Raw genomic sequence first — 26,026 nt, 5'->3', positions numbered from 1 at the left:
AAATCAATTTAAAAAGTTCAGCTTTTGGTCACTGGTTTGGCCATTCCTTTGACTCAGTTCCTATTTAGCTGTATTATCTAAACAGAGCCTAAGTACACGACCTTTGTGCCTTTACTTTTTTAATATGGGCAATATACCAAGCTTCCTCAGTGCTCCTGCTCCAAAGGTTTGCATTTTTTTTCTGGCTGACAACTTGGACACCCCTTCTTGGTGAGATTTGTTTTCCAGTATTTTCCACAACTCTTAATGAGTGTTTAGGCCATACTTCAGTGTTACAAAATCAGATTGCTTAGATATAATATATTCTAAAGATATCATCTTTCATTTTTTCTTTGTTATTTACAGACATTAGGTATCCATCCTGAACAAAAGTAGCTAGCAGTTAACAGCTTGGCTGAAATCCTACATTTTCTAAAGAAAATCAAGGTGAAAAAACAAAAGCTCATATTCAGCTTTTCAAAAGTAGTGGTTCCCACAAACAACATTTTTTCAATAAAATAATTTAATAACAAAGTTTGCTTCTAAGTTTAATATTAAATTTAGGTTACTAAATTGCAACTCTTTTACAAAACCAGTATATTATGTATGCCATGAATATAATCCTTGAATCCTTGAAAATTGTACCTTCTGAGCCAGTGAGAAACTGAACTCCCTGTATGTATTCAGACACTCTATACTTAGCACACTGGTTCAGTTAGTGGAGAAAGTTACAGAAGTAAATACAGAAAGAGCCCAAATCATTGCAAGAGTAAGACATCCATCTATAATTAAAAGGTTACGTACAGCATAGGTTTCAACTACTCAGGTTCAAAATAACTTAAAGGATACAGTGTTGAGAGCTTAGTAATGGAATGATATCTAGCCCTCTTCCTAAATTAAATGGTAAATTGCATTAAACAGTAAATTTCATTGTTGGTAATTTCAGCATGATATATTACTTAGAACTAATCCTCTTAGTTACTTCTTACTATTATTACTTTGTTAGAACATATTTTGCTGATTAGGATAATGTTACTCCTAAATTATGAAAATGGATAAATACTTCAGAATTTTTAGAGCAATTTGATAATGATAGTTGTTTCTCATGCCTTTCTATCATCACAGGAGCTTGCCTGACAGGTTCTTTGTGCAGTCTGTAAGTATGATTTGCGGGAACTTTATACTCTTAACTCATATGTAGTCAACACGAACTGCAGACTTGCCAGTGGTCTTCAAGCACCACATTTCTTATAAACATATTTGCATTTATTTCCCAGACTGTTGATTTATAAAACAAAATGAATGATTTAAGGTGAAAGAAATATATGCCAGAAGTTATTGCAAGTAATGCAAACCCATTTTATATATACTAAGAATGCAGTAGATCATGGAAGCTATAATAAAGATAATAAATATTCTTATAATCCCATTTGTTTGTCTGGGAAAATGCTTTTTTTTTTTCTTTCTTTCTCACTTGAAAGGGTATAGTATTTACGCCTTTAATGCCCATAAGGATACAGGTTTTCTGCAATGGAATATTTCTTCTAGGAATTGTTAGGAGTATGTCTTCTAGGACAAGGAGTTGAACTCAGAAATGTCTCCAGTTTAGAAATTCACATTTCAAGAGAAGTGCATGTATATGGTCACTGGACGATCCTATAGCAGAAAACCAGGATGGAATTTTTTAGAAGCCACTGGCCATAAATGTATTTTCCTTTCCCCTGAATGGTGAGCTCATTTGCTGCCTGTTGGCAACAGTCTTTGATAGGGGGTAGTGGAAGTGGAGGGCAGCAGAGGAGACCCTCCTCTCTTGGATGGCTCCAGCACTGTCCTAGTTGAGGAGAGCACAGTGCTGCTCTGCAAAGCTGCAGCACACTTATGTTTCCTCTCATTTGTCCTTGTTCTCATTAGGGCCTCCAGGGTGAGTAAACTTTTGTATGCCCATGCTAAAATGGCTCTGAAGTGATACAGCCAACTCCAAACCCCCAAAAAAATGCTCATTACCTTTTTAACTCCCATGGCAAATGTAAATAGCCGGTATGTCCTGAGAGAGACTAATGTATGAAAACAAATTATACTTGATAACCTATTGCTGGCACAAGTCAGACCCTTCACTTTGAATCAAGAAAATAATGCATCAGGAAATGTATGAGAACACTTGGCAAGTCCAAAGAGTTTTGTTAACATTTCACCAGTTTTATTTTGGGGCTTTTTTTTCACTAACAAAGGTATGCCACAGTGACAAGCTACGTCTTCCAGAAACTATGTGTATGTTACTGGTTTAAAAACATCAGATCTCCTGCACACATGGTATAATCTACATTATAACTCAGGCAAAAAGAAAATGTTCTGATTTGTGGATAAAGCCTGAAAGCCTACTGATGATTCATCTTGAAGGAGCCATTGAAAAAATTACATAATCAAGGCAGGAACTCTGGCATTCTCACTACATTTATATACTACCAGCACATATTAGCAATGAGGAAGGTCTAAGGATTTTATTCATGCCTTAAAACATTATGTTTGCAGAATGCTTCACCTGATATAAGATATGGTCTGTTTTGACTATTCTTGTGTCTAATCCTAGAAAATACGTATATATTGTTTTCAGACTGATTCATCAGTTGCAATGTTCTTTTCCTTCAGAGCTCTTTCTTCACTATGCACTCAAATTTATTACATATTTTTACAAAAAATGAAAGAAATAAGAAGAGAAGAATAATAAGACAACTCACAAACACATCAAATTATGCTTTGTTTTTGGGCAACTACTCTCAAAGATTCAGAAGAGAAATATTTTATTTGATCCTACCGTAGGTTTAATCTGACACTTTTCTTCTGCAGCTTCTATTCCTTTGGAAATAGGAACAGAATTTTGCAGATCTAGAGGAAAACTGCTGCATGAATGTCTTGATTTTTTTTATAGAGTTTATACCATGAACTTGGTTATAAATTCATGGCACTGTCATTATTGAAATAATGCACTACAACTTACGTACATCAAATATTAGAGTAATTCACTCCTAGATATCTGATTGTACTCCATAATTCTCTTGCAGTAGACCTTGTTATTAAACAGCAAAGCAACATTTTTTTTATCAGCAAGTCCACAGTGCACTGAGAATATAATACCTATCCTGAAGTTTTTAGTCTCAGAGATTTCTGTACCTATTAAAAATCCTTTTTTTTTTCTTAAATACAGCTATACGATTGGTATGTACTGAAGTATCCATGGCTTATGCTTGCTTGCTTTCTGAAACAGGATATATTACTCCCCGTTTTATAGAACTATGGCTATCAGCCATTACAGCACTACATGTTTAATGAAAGTTTCTATATTCAGCTCCACAAACAATTTTTCACCTTCTGAGCATTGCTAAGATGCAGCATTAACATAAAGGCTTGTATTGTTTTAACATTTTTTTCAAATTTTAATTCCCAAGCTGAAGGTTAAGGAGGTGAGAGATATAAAAGTATTGTGAATGTCAATAGTAATTTGTTTCTACTCTGCACTACTGGATATTTCTGATAGCAAAACTATCACTTTGCATGACTTTAGCTCTAAAAGAGACTTCTCAGAAAGAGGTAGGTATACGTAATGTTGTTGTGTACTCTTGCTGGTTTGGAGAAAAAAACTGCAACTTAGTAATTTCTGTAAAGATAAACAATTTCAGATTCAAGATAAATAACAAGAGACTTATAATACCAGCTTACTTGCATTTCAATGCAGCAAATAAGACTTGCCAAATAAAGTCTGTTATGTATATGATGAGATTTAAGATTTATATGTTATATGAATAAACTGAAAAATAATACTGTAGGAATTAACACAGGTGTATTCCTATTAACTAATAGTTTCTAACTTCCCTTGGAGCCATGTTTTGTAGAATTGTTAAGTGTAAAGGAACACATCTTAAAGAAACTTGTCACAGCTCCATTTAGTAGAAATCCAACACTCAATGCGCAACAAGCTAAAGAGGTGATCATGACAGTATTATGAAGAATGCAAAGCAATCTTTGCAAGACTGTTAGGCTAGCAAAACTTGTGAGAGTATGTCTGACAAAATGTTTCAAGGACAGGAGGCTCAAGAAAGTGCATGCAAAGCAAGAAGTTGACAAAGGAATTCTGGTGACAGGAGTGAGGAACATGCATGTTCCTCATGAAAATGCATGAAGAGAAAGTGTCAATAAACCAGAAAAAGATTGGTGCCAAACTTCAGTATGGCAAAAAGTAAGGAACTACCAAGTAAACGGCTTCTGAAAGTGTGACTCTTGCAGACCCTTGAAATGGAGATAATATCTCAGCAGGCAACAGTGGGACTGACTAAGGGAAACCACGTAGAAGTGAGAGAATAAAGATGTCTGAGTTTATAATTATGATGGATTTTTTCCTTTTCATTCATAAAAATCTATCAGAAAATGCTATACAATGACCTGAAGCATGTTGTTTTTTCAACATCGCAAACTTCAGATCTTTTAGAGTAATGATATTATATCAGAATGATTGAAAAAACAAGGACAATTTCATTCTCTAGTCTCATATTTTGGCATGTTATTAGTCTAACTGGAAACTCATTTCTGACAGCACAGGAGGTGTTCTTTCTTCACACTTCCAAGCTGGATTGAGTGAATATGAGCAGGAATTTGGAACTTTCTGAACAACAGAAGGCTTCCAGCTGGTAGCTGATAGAAATACATTCTCAGCCAAAACAGGAAGAATAGAAAGAAGCCAAAGTTTGGGGGACTATATATTAGTACAGCATGCATTACCCATATGTTTGCATACACAAAGATACCTCTGCACAGAGATATTCTGTCAATATTAACACAATTGAGGTAAAAGAAAAAAAGAAACTTCGGTAATAAAAATAGAATGTTCTGTGTTACAACTGTCACCAAACATACCCACCTCCTGAGATTTTTTGCATTTCAAAATGAAATTCAGGATACAGAGTGTTACCTCGTTCACAGGGGTCTCAGGATGAGGGAAGAGATGACAAGTTGACTCCATGTATCAGAAGGCTTGATTTATTATTATATGATAGATAATATATAAAAACTATACTAAAAGAATAGAGAGAAGGATTTCACTACAAAGCTAAGCTAAGAATAGAAAAGAATGTCTTCCCCCAGACCAAGACCGGCTGGACAGGTGTTCTGTGATTGGCTCTTAATTGGAAACAGTTTGACGGGGCCAATCACAGACATCCCCTGTTGCATTCCACAGCAGCAGATAAGAATTGTTTACAGTTTGTTCCTGAGGCCTCTCAGCTCTCAGGAGGGGAAAAATCCTAAGTAAAGGATTTTTCATAAAACATGTCGGTGACAACAGAGGATGAGAATGAATGGGTAAATTGGAACTTTACAGCACACTGTGATGATGTCCTGACACAAGAAAAGTCTTGAGTAAAACTTTCTTCTGTTGGATATCTGCATTTTTTGGGTTATGTGATCTTATATAACTGGGAATACTACATATCAGGTAACCGATGATTAGATATTAATTGTGTTACAAAAACCCATGGCATTCTGAGCTTTGCATATTTCCTCCAATATTTGTTACACTTTGTGTTACAGAGTTAATATCTTCAGTATTTCTTGCATAAATAACCAGCGTGCTGTGTACAACACAAAGAAAACCCCATATCAAGCAGTTGTATGTGACACAAACAAGAACTTTCTCCAGATTTTAATAAAATGTTTATAAAAAGAGCTGATAACATTTTACAACCAATTCATTCTCAAAGCCCTTTTTTTTGGAGTGTTTTTTCAGCTGGAAGTGGCTTCTTCATTAACATACCAGTGAGTGAATAGTACACCCTAAAGATATAAATTATATTGACTGGAAAAAAACATGTTCAGGTATCATTCTAGAAGGCACTGACTACTGCAATACAAGATAAGAATGAGTACTTCAAAATAAAAAAAAACAAAGCAGCAACAACAACAGAGGCACAGAAAGTGAAGTCATACACTATTCTCTATACATATAGGGTTCTTGATTTTTATGAGAGTTTTTTTGGTCATTTTTGCTAGTTCGTAGGGCAATTGGAATTCTAGTTTTGTTAATTCAATAAAAATTCACTTCACCAACACGATAGAAAGCCAGTGATACTATATGACTTTTATCTTATTACTACCTTTTTCATGGCTTTAGAAACTCAGCAGAGGACAGGAAAGTCACTGATCCTACAGCAAAGTCCTTAAAAGAAAATAACTCTCACTAGTGTGGTATGAAAGATGTATTATTTCACAAGACCTACAGCTTTATTAGTTATATTACCTGGTCCAACCATAAATAGCTGATTATTGGGGGTTTTTGGTTTTTTTTGGGAGAAATTAGGTCTAAGGACTGATCTAATGACTGCTTAGACAACTAACATATTTTAGTTTTGTGGATTTAATAATTTCATAAATAAAAAGCATAGCCAAATATTTAATAAAGTCCACTGTGACAGAGCCAAAAAGAGAGGTGCTTCTGTGACTTCAACTTCCATATTCACATTTATTTCAAAATAACCTTCAAAATTTATCTAATTTGACATCAGTCATAGAGTGTTTTCAAGTCATTTTCCTATTACCCTGATTGAGCCTTTAAGGAAGGACTTGGGGGAAGAAAACAAAATTGCATTAAAAAAAAAAAAAACCTGCCTATCCTAATGCAAATTAATTACTATCTAAATTAATTTCATTAAAACTAGGTCAGAATTTTCTTTTGGTTAAATCTGGGTTAACTTCCATCATTCAAAACAACCTGTTACAAAAATTATCTAGAGATCTCATTGACATTTTCCAACTTAAAACTTTTTAAAAGATATTAGTCCATCTGTTGTAAAATACCTACTTATTGAGGAGTAAGTTACACATACAAGTGAAATTCAGGAACTGAGATTATTAGCCTAGAAACAGAACTACAGCATCAATACCCTGAATAATAACACTCAAAATTGAAAATAAACTGCAATTAACAGACACAATATTTACAAACACAAATATTAAATCTCTGTGCATAAGTTGTTATGTAACAAGTGGATACACTTCCTCTGGTGTCAAGACACTGACACTAAAGATTTTTTTCTTGCAGAGTGGATATGCAACTTCTTGCAGAATTATTTAGCCATTACAAAGATTACAGACTTTGACAGGACACAAATCTGATCCAGAATAAAAATTCCCCTGCCATTTTCAGGAGAAATGCTGTCTTTCTGGAACAATACTCTCAGACCTTAATGATTTGTTGACAGTGTGCTCTCTATCCCAGGGCATTGTCAATATACAACTTATTAACTCTCAAAGGAGAAGACAGTTTGAAGTGTCATAAGTCTCAAGCTTTGCATTGTGTGATAATTAGTTAATATTTATGCAGCTGTATGAATCAAGCTGGCTTCTGGTCACAATTACCAGCTTTTTTATCTTGAAGTCATGGGTATGAATCATACTGGAACACTGCCTGCAAAGTTCTGCAGGGGGAAAAAAATGTTGTCTACCCATTTGTCATCACCAATCCCTTAGAAAGACATTTTTCATTCGCATTCCAGATGTAGACTAGCTTCAGATTGTAATTATTTGATATTTTGTTATTAATTTTTCAACTGAAATTTCAATACAACAATTTGTTTACCTGTTGATATTATCCTATCACCTTAAAATCACAAATCTAGCTGAACATTTCCTTTAAAAACATTAGGTGGCTAAGCTTGTAAGGAATGGCTTGTACATTTCAGTCAAGTCAGTGATTAATTACTTGCTATTAATAGAAATCTTGGTTTGAATTCCATATTTTGCTTATTTAGTTTGGCAAGAACATTGCACAAAAATGGAAACACATGTTTCCCTGATAGCAGTGCTCTAATCCCAGGAGTCCCAAAGTGCATTGTGAAATGCAGTCAATCATGTGGTGGTCCAAAAACTACTTAGAGATGGTTCTTGGCCTTCCCATTGCACTGATCTTTCTGTTGGGAGTGAAAGGTTCAGAAAGGCTCAGAGTTGTATTGACGACCTCACCAATAATCATGGAATGCTTTTTTACCCAGAAAATACCAGTAAAGAATACTATCTAGAAAAAATGACCAGTGCCCAACACCAGATATATATTCTTCCTAGAATCTATAGTATTTTGATCAAAAGCTTGTTTGGTGATCAAATATTGCAAAATTCAAAAGGAAGTAGCACCCTGCTGTGCAAACAGAAACAAACAAACAGACAAGACAACCCAACCCCCAACCCCGCACTATCAGTCCCTTCAGTGCTGTAGTCTGCAGAGCATCTTTGAAGCTTATTTTTCAAAACTGACTACTTGTTGACATATATCTAAATGTGACCTGTTTCATTAAGCTAAGCAAGCATGAGAACAGCACAGAGTGAAAAATACCAATACTTTCCAATATAATTACATACATATGTATGTGAGAATATAAACATATACTTGATGTGATATGCACCAGATAAAAAATCTACCAAAATAGTAGTAAATATGCAGTAAATACAGACTCTACCACTCAAAAGCATGCAACTACACAAGCATATCAAAAAAAAAAAGGAAGAAATAGAAGCCAATTATGTAAGCTGAATGGAACTAATTGTAAGTTATTACTCTGTACCGCATATTTGACAAATATCAGAATCTAAATTCTTTCATTAACTTTCTGATATATGAAAAACACCCACTGGTTTTGTATGTGTTTTCTCCCTGTCTCTCTTCCAGACACCAGTGCTTTCCCTCTGTTTTCATTTCATCCAAAGATTTTCCAACAAACATCAACCAAGAGTAGGCAACAGCATTGTCTCTCTTCTAATTTGTAAATCCACTGGTAGAAAAGGATTTTTGCCTCTATCTGATATAAAAATGTCACATCTTTTTTGCAACATTATTCATGTTGTAAGAAAAATGTCGCTTACTGTGGCCAGATCCCTGGTCTAAACCTGAAAAAACCCCACTTTTCTCTCAGAAAATCAGCAGTTCTCTATATCAATAGTTTGTCTCTTCTCTGTAGGCACTACTTGAGATCACTGTGTTGTCTGGAACCAACATAGATAAATATGATAGCCCTGCTGCAGCAATAATCAGGCTGATATCGTCTTCAGAAATAACAAGTCAGTTAGGTATAAATTGCCTGAATTTTTTATGGTGTAAATAAAGGCACAAGTTAATCATAAGGCTTAGCATATCCCAAAGATCTGTGCTCCTGATGCACTTCTTTCTGCTCTACAGACACTTGAGCTATCTCCAGCCAATACAACTGATTTTCAAATATATTTGAAAACATGGCGGTATGACCGAAGAGATTTCTGTGGTTTAGCTACGGTATTGTGGAGGAAGAAAATATCTCTCTGAGCAGGAGAGATTCTCTGTGAATTTATCCAGTAGGTGATACCATTAATTCTAACAGAAATGTTTGCTGAAGCATTTTTAGCTTCTCCACCACCAGGAGAGATGAAAAATAAACTGCAAAGTAGAGATTTCTGGGTAGTAGAAAGTTCTGCGAGTAGTAGTCCTGATCACATAAATAAAAGATTGCATCAAAATGACAAAAAATCCCCAAGAATGCAAATATTTCTAATTTTCATGTTCATAGAATCAGAGAACCATATAATCTCCTGAGCTGGAAGTGACCCATCACTCAAGTCTGACCCCTGGCCCCTGCCCAGCACGGTCCCCAAGCGTCCCACCATGTGACAGAAAGCATTGTCCAAATGCACCTTGAAATCTGGCTGGTGCTGTGACCACTCCTCTGGGGAGGCTGTTACAGTGCCCAGCTCTTCAGCTCACATGAAAGTTGCAGACTGTGATGAGGTCTCTCCCTAGGGCCTCTCTTAGCTTGAGGGAGTTGACAGCTCCTCCCAATTTTGTGTCATCTTTGATCTTATTTAGTGTTCATTTGAGTCATGCATCCAAGTCATTTATGAAGATGTTGAAGATAGTTGAGCTGAGGATGGAGCCCTGTGTAACCCAACAACTGACAGGTCACCAGTCTGATTCACTGTAAGTTTGTGCCCGACCCATGAGCTCACCCAGTTGCTCACCCACTGCATTACACATTTATCCATATGTGAGATGGACATTTTTTCCAAGAGGATACTGGGAGAGACAGTGTCAAAAACTTTGCTGAAATCCAAAAATCTTATATTTACTTGGTTTCCTAGGTCAACTACACAAACTAAAATGATGTGAGGGTGAGGCACAAATTGAAAGAAACTGGTGAAAGTTTGGTGAAGTCAAGCCAGAGTGATAGAATACACATAGAAAACCAAGTCAGTCAGACAGACTGTAAAAATTATCAGTCATACCCAATTCCCAGATAAATTGTTTTCAAAACAAACTAATCAAAATTACTCAATAACATATTCCAAAGAGTTGTGGATTTCAAATTTTCTTTCAGTATCTAAAAGGTCTCTCCTCAAGGGACTGTAAGTTCTTCAGCCTTGTAAAAAAAAAATTAATGGAAAAGTGATTTCATGACTAAAAATTTAATAAAACTCCAAAAGGTAAAATAACAATATCATGGTTTCCAGGAACAAAGGTCTTGTCAAACAGGTTGGCTGTCTTTCTCTTGACTAGGTTATAAATGATGCAAATATAAGTAATTCTGTTATTATTGTGTATCTGCACTTCTTCATTGCATTTGGCATGAGATTATGATTTTAAAAGCTTGCCTTATAAGAAATTAGTAGACAACCCAGAAAGTTAATTTGGAGATATCCAGAAATTTGCCAACAATGTAATAATTTTCTAGCAGCAGAGAATTTATTTTTATAAATCAGTTAAGTTACATGTTAGGGACTGGGAAGAATGAAAGTAGCTTGTGCAACAGCATTGTTTCTTTAACCTGAAGATATTGATGGACTACTAAATGTTATTTAATGTTTTCTATTAGTATCTGATGATCATGAGCAACACAGTTTTGGTTATATATGAACAATTATTTGATTGAAGAGACATTGTCTGGCCTGTTAAAGTGGTGAGATATTACTTACCCAGAGTTCCATCCTCAGGTTTATGGTAAACACTGAAAGTACAATCAAAAGATAATGGAACCAACCACTATATTAGGAAAATAATGTATTTTAAAACTCTGACCTATGTGAGCTATTAAAGGGAAGACTCATCAATATTCCCCTTTAATGACCTACACATGCAAAACAAATTAAAACTTTTGTGCTTTTCAAGACCTTCTTATTAAAACCACAAAATAACATTATTATATTGCTGGAAAGGAAACTAGAGAAATCTTCTCTAGAGAAGTTTCAGAATAAAATGGAGCGTCTTACTATTAAGGTCAATTACACACTCAAAACTTTCCAAAAATATATGATTAATTCATTCTACTTAACAATTCCAAAATGAGATTTGATATATCTCTGAGAGCTAATTTGAAGGAGCTTCAGAGGAAAATGAAATGTTGGTTCTATGTGACAGCAGAGATAGGTACCAGAACAGAACAGAACTTTGTAGTAATGGACTTCCATGTTTTATCTCTTTCCTCTAAAGGGACCTGTCTGGGTCAACTACACTGATACATACTGATACCAAATTTCTAATTTCAGTTGGACAACTGTGGATTTAAAGAAAGAAAACTCTGTAATGAGGATACTAAAAATGGTTATATTGATGCCCTTGTTTCTGAAGACTGGCGTACATTGTTGTTGAGCTACAGGCTAGAAGGAACCTCTCTGATGTATCATGTTTTCAAATTTACTTGGAGGACCACTTGGATCTGGAAGAGGTTACTACAATCAGTCTCAGACAGCTGCTGTGACCATGTCAATACATAACATAATCTTTGCCTTTTCTTTGTGAGCCTCTACCTCCCAAAATCCCTTCAGATAGTACTTATTTTGTACGTATCTCATCTTACTTATCTAGTATCTTGTGTCGCTGTCATGGTTTGACGTAGGGAGCGGGAGTCCACGATCTGAAGAAGTAGCTCCCGGTGGGGTCCCGGCGGAACCAATCAGCTGGTTAATTTTAAAGATTGACACCCAGTTAAAAAACTTAAAAGAGCAGGATACGCCTCGGTGAAAACACATTTAAGGACAGGCAAGGGCGCGAAAAGTTCTACTTCTGGCCTTTGAAGTGGTGTCCCTTGAACAAGGTGGCGGCTGGGCCGGCCCCATGCGGCCTGCACCGTCTGGAGGGGCCGGGCCGGGCTCTGCTGCGGCGCTGGCCCCTTCCCGGCGGGGCGGCCGGGGGCCCCTTCCCGGCGGGGCGGCCGGGGGCCCCTTCCCGGCGGGGCGGCCGGGGGCCCCTTCCCGGCGGGGCGGCCGGGGGCCCCTTCCCGGCGGGGCGGCCGGGGGCCCCTTCCCGGCGGGGCGCCGGGGGCCCCTTCCCGGCGGGCGGCCGGGGGCCCCTTCCCGGCGGGGCGGCCGGGGGCCCCTTCCCGGCGGGGCGGCCGGGGGCCCCTTCCCGGCGGGGCGGCCGGGGGCCCCTTCCCGGCGGGGCGGCCGGGGGCCCCTTCCCGGCGGGGCGGCCGGGGGCCCCTTCCCGGCGGGGCGGCCGGGGGCCCCTTCCCGGCGGGGCGGCCCGCACCTCTGCCAAGGAGGGCTGGACCCCGTCTCGGCAGAGCCCACCAGTGCTTGGGAGCAGCCTTGCAGCCGGGACCAACGCTGCGAGTGGCCCCACCCAGATTTAATGGTTAATAAGAGAAGGGAAAAGGATGCAGCAATGGAACAATTGTGTGCTATATGAAGTATCCTCCATGCTTTGCCACCTAATTTGTACATAAATATGTATTTAATTAACATTTTTTAAATGTCGTTATTCACTGTCCTAAATTTAATATGAGCAGCAAGCAGCAGTTCCAACAACAAAAGGTACAGTGGAGAGGTTTAGCATCTGGAAAGGAGTTCAGCAGGGTTGTGCTATGCCACTGCATCTGTTCAGGCTTTATACTGAAACGGTAATGCACACTTATCCTGAGGGTTACAACAGAGGAATTCAAATTAGAGGAAGAAAATTCTGAAATATCAGGTATGCTGCTGATGTTGTCCTTATTACCGAGTCTGAAGAATCACTTTGCAAGCCAGTAATGAGAGTGGCTGCAGCTAGTTCAGAGTGAGACTATCTAGGAATGTAAAAAAGACAGGGGAGTGACATAGAGGACTGGAAAGCAAAATATTACAAAAATAACATAAAAATAAGATCAGTAAGTCAGACAAAGAGTCTTCACAAGGTTTTCCTTGTAGAAATATGAAATTGAACTCTGCCCAGAAGATTTTAGATGAGCTATGGAAATAAAATAAGTCTGGGAAGAAAATTGAACCATTTTTTATTCCATATGATGTGTCTAATCTGACACCAAGCAGTAAGTCATGGTTATAACTTTCATTTTCACTTCTATTTTACTCTCCTGATTTATATTAAAAATATGAGCAATTTTCTATTCTTTAAGCATTTTTTGTTTGTTTATTTGCTTGAATGTATTTATGATGAAAGTATTTGTGTGGAAGGATGGTATTTTCCCAAAATTTCAAGGAAAACTCAACTAATAGGCAACAAGCATAGCAAGTATATTTGTGTGTTTCACAAACCATATGTTTTATCTTTATATAGAAAAAAATATGTTATCTGACAGCTACTGTTAAGTAGTTAACACAGCTGGAGAATTTGCCTTCATTCAAACTCCACTTATGGAATACAGAGCTTCTAAGACAATGGATCTACTTTGTCTGTTCTATCTCTTTTTAAGAGAAAACATACCATAGTTTCATATTCTGACTATTTTAAATAAATTGAAAAGATAAGGGTAACAAAAATATTCTGGATGAAAAGAAAGAGAAACAAGAAAAGCTAGCAGCAGTAAGATAAAAGTGCAGGCCATACCAAAGTAAATTAGGTAAGCATTTGTTACTGACAAGTAAAGTAGAGACAGTAATCCACAACTGATACAAACCTGTGAAATTCTGACTTCTGCAGAATCACATAATCTTACCCTGCCTGCAAACCTTTAGGCTATGTTACTTGAAGGAAAACAAGAGAAATTTTGCTTATTTTTTCAGACTAATAGAGTTTTAAAACTAATTAATATTGTAAGTAATTATTTCAGAAAACTACTTGCATATTTCTACAGCAGAGTCTTTTGTGAAGATATGATGCTTAGAATATAAGTCTATAGAGAAATAATCAAGATTAGAACTATAGTTTCTCTTGCACACATTTTCCCCATTTCTGCCTTAAGGTGATGCCTGTATGTGGTGGCTATATACACCATGAAACTCATGAAAATTAGGTACTTAGAACTGACAGCTGTAATTTCCTGCCTGAAAAACTTGAATTACTAGACTTGAGTTTTTCAGAAATTTTTCTTCCCGTGAGTCAAAAATATTACATTTTTAGATACAGGTTATGTGTGCTTCTAGATTACAGCCTGTGCTAATTACGTCTCCAAACTGGAAAAAAAACCAAACCATAAACCCCCAACTCTAGAACAGGAAATACAGGAAATTAAATTTTAAAAGTAATTTTCTACAAATATTCAATACAGTACTCATTCAGCATCATTTTGTTTGACACAATGGCAATTAAATACATCATGCAGTGTACTAAGTGCCAGTAATAATATTTGATAGTAATTTAAGGGTAATTTGAACAAATAGCATAACAACATGATGCGACATAATTACAAAATAATAGAATGGGATGATGTAAAATAAGAATTGACAGGGAGTTTCACCTTCCTACAAATTAGCTCTTTTCTGAGTTCAGTTTTAAATTGACTTATATTTAAATCCTTATTTGCACACCTGCTTCAGGGCCTGGAGGCTGCAGTGAGAGCAATCAAATCCATTTTCTCTCCAGCCCCACTTTGGGTGACACACTAATATTCTCCTAAAAATATGCCATGCATTTTGAACATATGTGTGTACACAATCATGTATTGCCATGAACAACTGAAGAAATACATACACCTATAATTCTGCATAAGATTTTAGAAGTTCTCTGGAGCCTTTGGTCTGAAAAAAGCTGCTACATTGTCATGTTTATTTAAATATTCATGCCAATCTCTTAACAAGATAATATCTTTCATTCATGTACATACAGGATAATTGGGTAGCTGCATTAGTAAGCTTTCATCTTTTTCTCCGTATTTGCAAGTATGTATATGCACACATATGCTTTGTGCATGTATATTTAGTAAATATTGAGTAGGGATGTGTGTAAAGATATGCTTCTATTCATATTTATATTCATAGGTAGGTAGAATATAATAAATAAAACATTTGGCCATGAAAGCAATGGTGTTAAAATAATTTTTATAAAGGGTTATTTCAAAGACAGCCCAAGTGAGAAAGCTCACTAACAGGACAAGAATCATCCATGTTTCTGACCAGGTTGTATTTTAGGTTTTTTTTAATACAGAGTTAAATGAGCTAGAATAAATAGATCTAGAACAGCCTCCATCACTGTGAACATTTATTCATGTTAAGGGCAGGTCACTATTATCACTAGGACAAAGCCTGAAGCTATCCTAGTACATCTGAAGTATTCTTTTCACTTTGATGAGACAGGTACAAGATTTTGGATCATGGGCTGTTTATTATCTCTTACTCTTTGCTATTAAATATATGTTATTTATAACGTATATTTGTGTTGCTTAGAAGCAACTGTGGATGCTGAATTTAACTGGTTCTACATGGAATTTGAAATGAATGAACAGACTGCATTTTTATATGACGTATATAAATACTCAACATGTCATTTGACAAGAGTGGGTAAACTGAGTCAAGAAGCTTTTGTGAAGAGATGGAAATACTGAGGTGCACATCACCTTTTCCTCAATATTGAATTTTACCATTTTCCTCCTTCAGCTAAACTTGAAAAACTTTTTGTTGAAAATGTCTCCAAAGAAACCAGTAGGATTTAATTGAAAATACCCTCCTCAAGGAATAGATTCTATTTTTTCAATTTTTCTGAGGAAAAGTATATTATTATTTTAGCATGAAAGATGTTAAGAAAAATAGTTCTTTCCCTCAACATTCTCTTGTTTAGGGAAAAAAAGAACTTCAATTTAGCCAAATTCATCAAGCTAATTTTTTCCTGTTCTTGCTTTTTTCTTGCTATTGTCTTTGGCTGCTGAGTTTTAAAGCAGTGTTTCATACATCCAGGTGACACAGATTATTTTGCTGTTACCTTAGATTTGTATTCATTACATGCTTGTATGACTTTATTGTTGCTCAGCATTATTGCACCCCTAAGTGTATGTCTTGTATTGTATTAGCTACAAAGGTAGAAATACTTCATCTTGAAATTAGTATTTTTTCTGCACATACTCATGTGGAAAACCAAAAAGTCAGTGTAAATAAGTTCTTGCTTTTCTAGGCATCTTTTCTCTAGAACACTCTTATTTCATTAGTTTTGCCCTTTTTCTAACCAACACAAGTACTTTTCAATCTTTTTTTAAAGGCATTTAATACTAATGCTATAAGAGGGAAGATTGTAAGCTGGATGTAAACAAACACAGGAGATTTACATCTTGATTAATCCATAGCAGACTCCAAACTACAAGCACTAACCAACAATTTTCTTAGTGCCTGCATATTCCTCATTTTTGTCATATTTTAGAAGTCAAGGTAAAGCTTTTTTTCAGCTCACTCTATAGAAAGACTCCTACTAATGGAAAGAAAAAGCTAACCATTTTTATTACAATCTGTTAAGCAGATATCAGTGAAATAGTTGTTTTAGAAGTTCTTATTGTAAAAATACTTTGTTTAAGAATAGTAAGTTATTTCTCTTTGTACCACTACCAAGTACAAGACAGTATAGGCCTTTCTTTTAACTTTTATACTAAGTACTAGTCCCTTAAGAACTTAATATTCTAAAAATCAATGTGTATCAAAGTTCTGCATGTACAAAATCCACATTTTCTGATACAAAATCTAAGTGGTAGTAGTGCCTTGCAAAGCTTGTGTTAGTTTGAGCATGCGTTTTGTTATGCACATCCCCAGAACTCTTCAGAAGAGTCTGATCTCCTTCAGTGGGTATTTAAGGTGGGATATATTTCTATCTTATTGAGTAGCTGTAGTGTGTGACTTAAGAATAATCCTTACTCTGTCTGTTGCACAGAAAATTTCATTTTCCACACCAAGACAGACCAATTCAACTAGTGTTTAGAAACCGTACATAAAATACTTTAGACACAATGACAGACCCATATTCCTAACAGTATTGTTATGTGACTCATTACTTTGTTGCTTAGAGATTTTAAATATGAAATATTCTTTAAAAACAGTAATCTAATCTTTATATACACTATATTTTTAATATCGTAGGAACTGACAACTTTTCCATGTATGAAAATAAGTGTTAAAAGTAGCATATTACGCAAAGAGGTACAAAACACTTGCATTGTATCTTAAATCCATTATCTTTTAAAGGAGTAGTAAAAATGGAGCATGGAAAATCAAATTCTATCCAGTAATGCATAACTTTTTTTCCAAGCCATCTCTATATTAAGCTAACATAACAATAGTAAAAAGTTGGAAATGAGGTAAGCCAAAAGATGAAAAAGCATTAATCCTCTTCAGTATATTCCTTGGAATTTCAGTGTAACAATAAACTTTGAATCTTTAAATAAGACCAAAATTATTTTGCTTTTGTCTCATTATATACTTTTTGTTGAAAGAGAGCTTTTCTTTACCTAACTGAAGGGTTACCAAAATGTTGAATTTGGTTTGCTGCTTTATTCTTTTCCCCCTTTCTGAATTATTCATATGATGAGAAAAATAATGGTTATGGAGAAAAAAGTCCCAGTAATATTTTTTAAAATGCATCATCATTACAAAAAGATGTTAATCCTTTGCATAATGCAAATTGTGAGACTGTGTATGCCTAATGAGAACTTTGCACAATATACACAATATTAATGAGAAAATCCTTCCCTCAAAAGAAAAAAAACACCCAAAATGAAGAAACAACAGAAAACAAGATCTCCAACATTAATGTAGCACATATTTGTGATATTTATCCCTGCTACATATACTTCTAGAAAATCCTAGAACCAGTGAAGAGCCAGATGGCTCCTGTGGCTGCTCCTATGCTTGTGATGGTTGAGAGTGATGTTTTCAGTCAAACCAGGTCAGGTCTACAGTGACACCTTTTCAGCACCAATCAGAGCTGCTTCTGAACTAACATTTAAAACTCTATTATCAAACTGTTATACTTACTCCTTCATCTCCAAGATACACAATATTCCACTCTTAACAAAGCTGAGGTTTTCCTAAGGTTTCCTTTCACTTTCCTAGACACTCTTTATCTTTAGCATACAATGACAACTTCTCCCCCAGAAAAGTGGTTTTGGATTAGTCATTGTATCACATGGCAAATCCCTCTCCTGGTGCTTCAGCACCTTCAAGATACAGTACTAAAGAAAGCCTACAGTAAGAAATAGCTGTTAAGTATTTGACCTCTCCACCAAGTAGAAGGGAGCCTTCAAAAATGGGTTCGTTTGTCTTGTAGATGTTTCTCAAAGAGATCATCATTTTTTTTTCTCTCTTAGAATTTGTGAACAGTAGGACTGGTATGTGAGGACAATAGATCTTTAAAATAGGAACATGTTTCTTACATCTGGTAAGAGAGCTGTAAGTGGCACAAAGAGCATGTTTAATGCCTATTGGAGATATATTTGTGAGGGGGGAAAATGGTGTAACTAATAGGCTTTGCATGGATATTTTTAAGGCATGTATTTTTCCAAGAGGCATCCCATTAGAGAAGAGGCATGCCTTATGGAGAGAAAAGTTCCTTTGATGGTCAGAACAGTTCTCTGCAACAGTCATAAATCATTCATGGTATTGTTAAGCATTTCCCATTGTTAGTCTTAATACTTTCTGCCTTCATTTCTTAACTTGTTTTCTTTAAGCGTTGCTTACTTTATTTCATTTCTTTTAGCGTGTCTATATCTCTAAGTCAATTTCTGATTCTTGAGTCTAGTGACAAAAAAATAGTTTCCGTTTGATTGGTTTGTTTTGTTACTCCCTCCAACTTTGAAAAGGGCATTAGTCGTTTTGGACTAATCGTTATTTTTCCATGTGGCCTTAAACTAAAACAAATAAAAAAGTTGTAGCTTTTGGTTTTCAATCACTAATATAGGTATCTAAATTATGACACAAACGTATTGCTTGAAGTATTAAAGCTTTTCCCCAATTCCTTCTTTTTTCCTAGATAGTTTTCTAGGCTGTTGAGTCAGGCTTTTTTTAACTGAGAAAAGTATATAAAAATATCACTAGTGCAGCCTTTCTCCACTTCCTCATTTCCATTTTTCTATTGTTGTTTATTAATTGGTTCTTGAAATGGTAATTTTAAAATATTGACTTATAATGACTCTCTTATTTTTAACAGAATAAACATTTGAATATCTATGTAGGATTATTTTTAAGCCTTTCCCCTTTTATTTTGATGGAAAGCTGTTACTGCATTTCAAATTTCAGACACATGCTAAAGGTATTTCTAAAGGCAGAAGTCAGTTTTAAAGTAAAAATTTTTCCATTTTTTCAAATACCTATTATTCTTTATCAATTTGTTCTGTGCAGCATCTAAGTGGCCCGCTGAGGACATATACTTCTGTGTAGTAGGTGCTGCAGAAACAAAATAGTGTTCCTCTCTTAAAGATACATCTGGTCCTTCACTGGCAAATCAAGCCCAGTTAAATCAGATGTTTATGAGCTACTGTTGTCATGCTCAGGAGCTAATGTGATGCAAGAGAACAAAAAGTACAATCCTATTATCAAAGAGTATGAAATAAGGAAAAAGGATAGCAGGATCACACAGTTAAGTTCAGTTTCACAGTAAGGCCGCAAAAGAGTGCTGCACTACAGTTGGTTAATCTAAATTTCACTGTACTTCAAACTATCCACGAAATATTTTGGTTTGAAATAGTGTTTGTACTCTAAATCACAGGGTTTCTTTCCTGGGATAAAGAATCCACTATTTTGTTCTAACACATAGCTAAATCCATTATTGTCTCATTCCACCTTATTTTATATTATTATCTCATTCCGCCTTTATTCGAGTTTGTTTATTGTAGAAATGAAGCTATTTAGCCATCTTTCCCAAGTTCTTTCTGCTAAAATGCATCAAAGCAAAACCTGTTTCATAAGTAGTTTCATAAGTAGTTTCAATGTGTTGGCTTCCATTCACTGGTTTTTGCTGGTTGCTAAACAGACACATCCATTTCAAAAAGTAGTTCTCATAATATCTTCTCAGAGACTGTGATCGAGTTACCTTTTGATGTCCTCTTTGATAAACTAAGTAAATAGACCTTCTGGACTCTTTCATTACAAGATATGCCGTCCAATCCTTTAATCATGCATACAGCTCTTCTCTGAACTTCCTCAAATATATTAGTATTCTTCCTGATAGCTGACCTTAAAAGGTTTTGGAGCTATTATCATCACTTAAGCATCAGTGATTCCTGTCAGGAATTTTATACATATTGGCTATTGACAAAACACCCACAATTCACTTTTGAAACATGGAATCTCTTAAGGTGGGATATATTTCTATCTTATTGAGTCGCTGTAGTGTGTGACTTGAAGTTCACCGAAACTAAGAATAATTCTACTGTTCTTTCTAACTAGTAGGAAGAACTGGGGGGGGGGGGGGGGGGGGGGGGGAAGAAGAAGAAAAGAGGACCTTCAAGCCTTGTAAGGGTTTTTTTTTTTTTCTTTTAGCATTTAGGTTGCAAGTCAGTGCTACTGCCATAGGAGTAGCCCAGAATTGTATTACCTGAAAGGCAGTTGTCTTGAAATTGTAATGCAGAATTAGAAAACATGTTGTTGCTTGAAGCACATTAATGTTGATTTACTACCCAATAAGTACAAAAAGCTTCCTCTGAGGCTTACAGGCCGATGGAGAGAAACAGCACAAAGATACTTATGTGATTAGTAGCTGTTTGCCTAATTACAAACTGTGGCTGATTAGAGATGTTTAGTGTGACTTTCGTACGGAGATTTTGTTCCCTGTATCTAAATCTCTACGTCCAAAAAGCTGCAATCTAGGCTGCCTGTAGGTTTCCACCAGAATTTATAACATTTTACAAAGTCATCACAGCCAGTTCTTTCTCACCCCAAATTTCTATGTAATGGCCTATAGAAATTTTGTTACTGCAAAAATAATGATTAAATAGCTGATAATATGTTGCCTTGCTTGACAGGAGCACCTGCTATGAGATATTGCATTAAGCTAATACTTTCCACATGCTTTGACTGTGACTGCCACCTGAACAGTACAGGACAGAGCAAATACCTGATGCTTTCCCGATGCTTTTCTCACATACTCATATTATAGTCTTCTGCAGAACATGTTCTGAGAGAAGAGTCAAATGGAAAAGCAGCTATGTGTATGCCTTGACCAAAATAGGATAGTGCAGATTTTCTATGTAAAAAATTTTATTAGTCTAAGATTGGATTCAGCTAACTCCTATGTCACCTGGAGGAAGAGGCTCTTATTTGTGATTCAGGACTTCTTTATACATGGATAAGGAGTTCATTTAGGAGAGAAATTGCAAAAATACAGAAAATAAGATTTAAAAGAGCAACAAGAAGGGAAAGACAGCCCTTGTCTCCACCCCCTCCCCCAACCCCACCCAAAAAATCACAAAATTATTAGGGGGTGAGAGGGGAAATTATTCAGTATGTATAGATATTTTTGTTTCTTCCATCTTTTCCGCCTTTTTTCCTTTTTGAGTTCCTTCCTTTTCATCTTTCCTTTTGCTGAACTCTCCTTTCCCTCCCCACTTGTCCCTTGCCACTTCCTTTTACTCTATCCCTACCTTGACCTCTTTACTTTCTTGCCTTTCTGTCTGCCTGCCTGTCTTGCTGTCTTCACTCTCCTTTACTGTAGAATCACAGCCAAAGCCGTGCTGTTCTCCCTTGCCCGAAATGCAGCTGAGCAGTGTGAGGCAGTTCTGTTACAGCTGTTAATAACAGTAGAATGACTTGGGCTCAGCAAACCTAAGAGAAACAACCTCTCTTACTTCCCAGGTCAGGCTGGTGTTTAAGCTGCTGTCAGAACTGCAGCTGGTAGAAGCACTTTGATCAAGATAGCCAAGGGACAGAGAGAGAAGGGAAAAAGAATAATTGGTGTAACCTGACAAACTTGAAACCCTGACTCCCATTGCCATGATAGACAAATACTAAGTGCTGGTGGGAGATAGTGAAGATTTTCAGAGCCAGGTGGACTAGACCTCCTTCCTCCTTACCCAGCTCAGTTCAAAGCAGGGCAAAACATGTTAAAGACTTCTTTGCAGAATTGGTGGTATCCATAGCCATGATTACAAGGATCATGTTTGAAATTTGTCCATTTAGAAATAAAATTTCTGTTGGCTATGTAGCCTAACTTTTGGTTCCACATTATTCTGCCTTACCTGTGTGACTCTTGTAAGAGTCTGAGGTCAGGCATTGTACTTTGGATCTGCAACTCACTTGCCTTCTTTCAAATTTGTTTAAACTGAATAGTTTTAAAAGGCTTCCACAAACTCACCATTTAATGCTTCCTCCATATTCTTTCCAATATTCAGGAAAATATAAAAAAAATTGGAAGTATTTCCCTCCTCCTTTGCCCCTCAAGACACTGCTAAGGTTTTGAAGGCACTAGTCTGCTGGCAAATTCCATTACCAGCAGCTGTTCCACATGAATTTACACAGAATTAGTGACCATGTCTAAAATGGTCTCTTATGTATCCATAGGTTTTGTTATAAGTTCCTTTAAAATTGGCAATCTGGTGAATACTCTGTGCAGGTTCAAAAAGCATTCAGGGTAAGAAACTGATGATCTACTCAGAGAAGTACCAGTCCTGCAAAGAATGTTATCGCATGTTGCTGTTGCTGTTTTGCCACTGACTGCATTCTTATTATAGGTTTTTAATACTAATACTTTAGCTTATTAATAGTATTTCTATCTATAATACTTGATTTACATAATCTTGCAAAGCATGTTTTACTTCCATCTGAATAAGTATAGGAGACAAAATTGATGTAAGAGATTATGAGGGTGAAGACACAGTTTCCCATTCCTGTGGAAATGTAAGTTGTTAGTGATCATAACTTCAGCTATAAATAGAATGCTTTCCTGGACCTATTTAGTTTTTTTAATTATTATTTTGCAGAGTCATTTATCCAGACAACTGCTGGCTCAGTGGCTCAATGTGCAATACCAAAAATGCAGGGAATATGGCTTTTTTGGACAATTCGGGCACAAACATGTTTGACCCAGGAAGAACATGATAAGTCTGCTGCATGTCACTAAACAGCACTTTGTGTACATTTGCAGGTCAGTCAGGCTGATACAGTTAATCAAAAATCACAGTGACTGGAAAAATCTGCTTGAATATGTTACTGACTTTAATGGAATCTGAATTTCAGACCCTCCCTTTGGACATTCAGAATAAAAATAATAGAGTACCAGGCAAGGTTTTTATCTTTTGCTAGTGATAGACCTAGGGACAGCAGTCAATAATCTGAATTGGTTTTGCAGTTTATGAATATCTGGGATCCACTCTTCATTTCTTTTGATGTGAGGAAGACCAGTAAATTAAGAAAGTTTATAGATAAAGTAATATCAATGTATGTTTTTAGGAGAATCTGCAACACAGTGCAAAAAGCTTTGCTTCCAGAAATCAAAATAATAGAAAGAGATATACCTTAATTATAGTATTACTGTCAATTGTCACAAAACCCATCTTATCTGAATCGCTTAATCACTATAACATAAATAAACTAAAACCATGATAATGACTGTAGAAAACACTCAATCTACTTTTTTAGATAATAAATGTGATCACCTAATTAAGAAGAATATGTACCTTACAGAAATTTCATGCTGTCTTTTATTCTTAGAAATCTTTCCTTGCCTTCTCCTATTTTGCACACATACACTCCCATACATCAAAACAGGTTTCTCTGAGACTGAGACCTCTTCTACCAGTTAAGCCTAGAGAAAATGCCTATTACTGAAGCAGTGGTAATAGACACTTGTAAACAAAATGTCAGTAACACTAGAATAGCTTTCAAGTTCTGTTCTAACCAAACATGATCTAGTTCTTGCTGTAGTCAGAGGAATTCTGTTCTGTTTTCTTTACTCCTTAGGTTCTCAGCCTGTCCTTTTAGGCTGACAAAATCTGCTGAAACATCCTAAATCTTTATGTCATATTGTTCTCAGAACATGTTCAGTGTTCTGTGGTCATATGATATGTAAAATGTGAAAAGTACTTTTTATCCTTTTTTTTTTCTAGGAGAAAGATGAACATTGTAGAGAAATTACTATCAAATAACATGTAATTTCTTTGTGTATCAGTCAATGTATGGCTGTTACCTGCTAAATCACTCTTTTTGATTATTAAGAGCTACATCTTTTCTCAATGGCAGTAATCTCTCCTATAAAATCTCCCATACACTTCTTCAAAAATACTTCAAAGTGGAGCTTTTTTTAATTGCTCATGATTCATGTAGCTGTGTCTCTGTATTTTTCCCTTGGAGTTTGCTGTTGTGAGCTTATTCTGGCTCTTCTGGATTCGTTAGGGCTGTTAACAGCAACAGAGTTTGATGTTACACCCCACTGTTCAGCCCATTCTAATGCTGCAGGCACCATGCTGCTCCCTTGCTGCTCCTTAGGGAAGTTTACAGCTAGTTAGTCCTGCAAACATTATTCCACTCCCTAGGAAGAGAAACTATTTTCAGGTTTTTAGTTGTTTTTGTTGTTACAGTTTGTGTACTGCCTCTGATATTCTGCCATTGCTGTAGTTACTGTTGCTGGATTTAAATCCTCATGATGTTACCTCAAGGTTCTAAAATTTTATGCTGGCTTTCCTGAAGGGCTGATGTGTTCTAAGACTGTGAAATAACTTTCCTTAGCTTGAGATCTATATAGATAAAACCATTCAAAAGCTGGTAATGGAGGTGCATTGTAACATGTCATAAGATTTGGGTATATTTTTGTGCTGTGGTCGTATGAAAATCATCATGTCAGTCTTAACATGAGCCAAATCAGGCTCATGTTGTGGATCAGGCATGGTTGTGGCACACACAGGAGTTTTTTAGTAGATAAAAATAATAAAACAGAGTACAATGAAAGACGTGTAGTGAGAACCTGACTGCAGATGCATGGATGCACAGGATAAGATTTTTGAGGAGACTACAGGCAGACAACTCCATGGATTGGCTAAGAGAGCACTGCATTCGATGTTGATATGCTATGAAATATCATGGGAATCATATCAGTTAATTAGTACTATTAGTACAGTTTTCTTAGGTGCTTAGCAAAACTGTAGATTATATCTTAACAGGTTCTGTGTCAGACTTAGAAAGGAGAAGTGTGTTCCTCCACTAGAAAACAGCATGTCTTGAACTTTTTGAGCCAGCTGTCAAACATGCAAAGGTGAATCCACTGTAAATTTACTATTCTTGCAATGAGTATTGGGGCTTCCCCTAATGCAGAATCTATGCCAAGTAATTTGGGAGATTTAGGGCTTCTTTCTCAAAAGCAGAACAAATTTTCTAATGTATTGTCTCTATATAGTTATTAGAAATCATGGGTAACCCATTTTCCACTACAAACAAACAAGGCATTTTCTTGAAATTCCAAGTCAGACTGTAATAATCATAAGAATTCTGTTAAAGATTTTTTTCTTCTTACAAAATAAACTTATCCTCATAAAACAAAATATATGTGGAAAAAGAAAAAAGAGTAATTTTTCAGATGATTGATTCCAAATTTAAAATAGCATCCTTATAAATATATAAATCAGCAAATCTCATACCCCTCTAAGTATGATAAGTTTTCAGCCTTCAATCGTAATCTAGCTTCTGAGATTTTTCTTGATTTAAGCAATACATTTGGCAATAATTTTCGTCCTTTTTGGTAGGATTAAGATTTTCAAACTTGCTTCTTGCATTATTTGCCAGTAAATTTTACTTGCTATGAAATAAAATCATACTAACAACTATGCTGAAGGCCCAGTAAATTTAGAAACTAGCTCAAGATGTCAAAAAAATAGCACACATTAAAAAAAGGAGAAAAAAAACCAACAACAAATGAAAACAAAACCAAAAACCTGTGCTG

This window comes from Serinus canaria, chromosome Z (genome assembly GCF_022539315.1).
Source record: "Serinus canaria isolate serCan28SL12 chromosome Z, serCan2020, whole genome shotgun sequence".
Taxonomy (NCBI): domain Eukaryota; kingdom Metazoa; phylum Chordata; class Aves; order Passeriformes; family Fringillidae; genus Serinus; species Serinus canaria.
Note: the sequence above shows the minus strand (reverse complement) of the source record.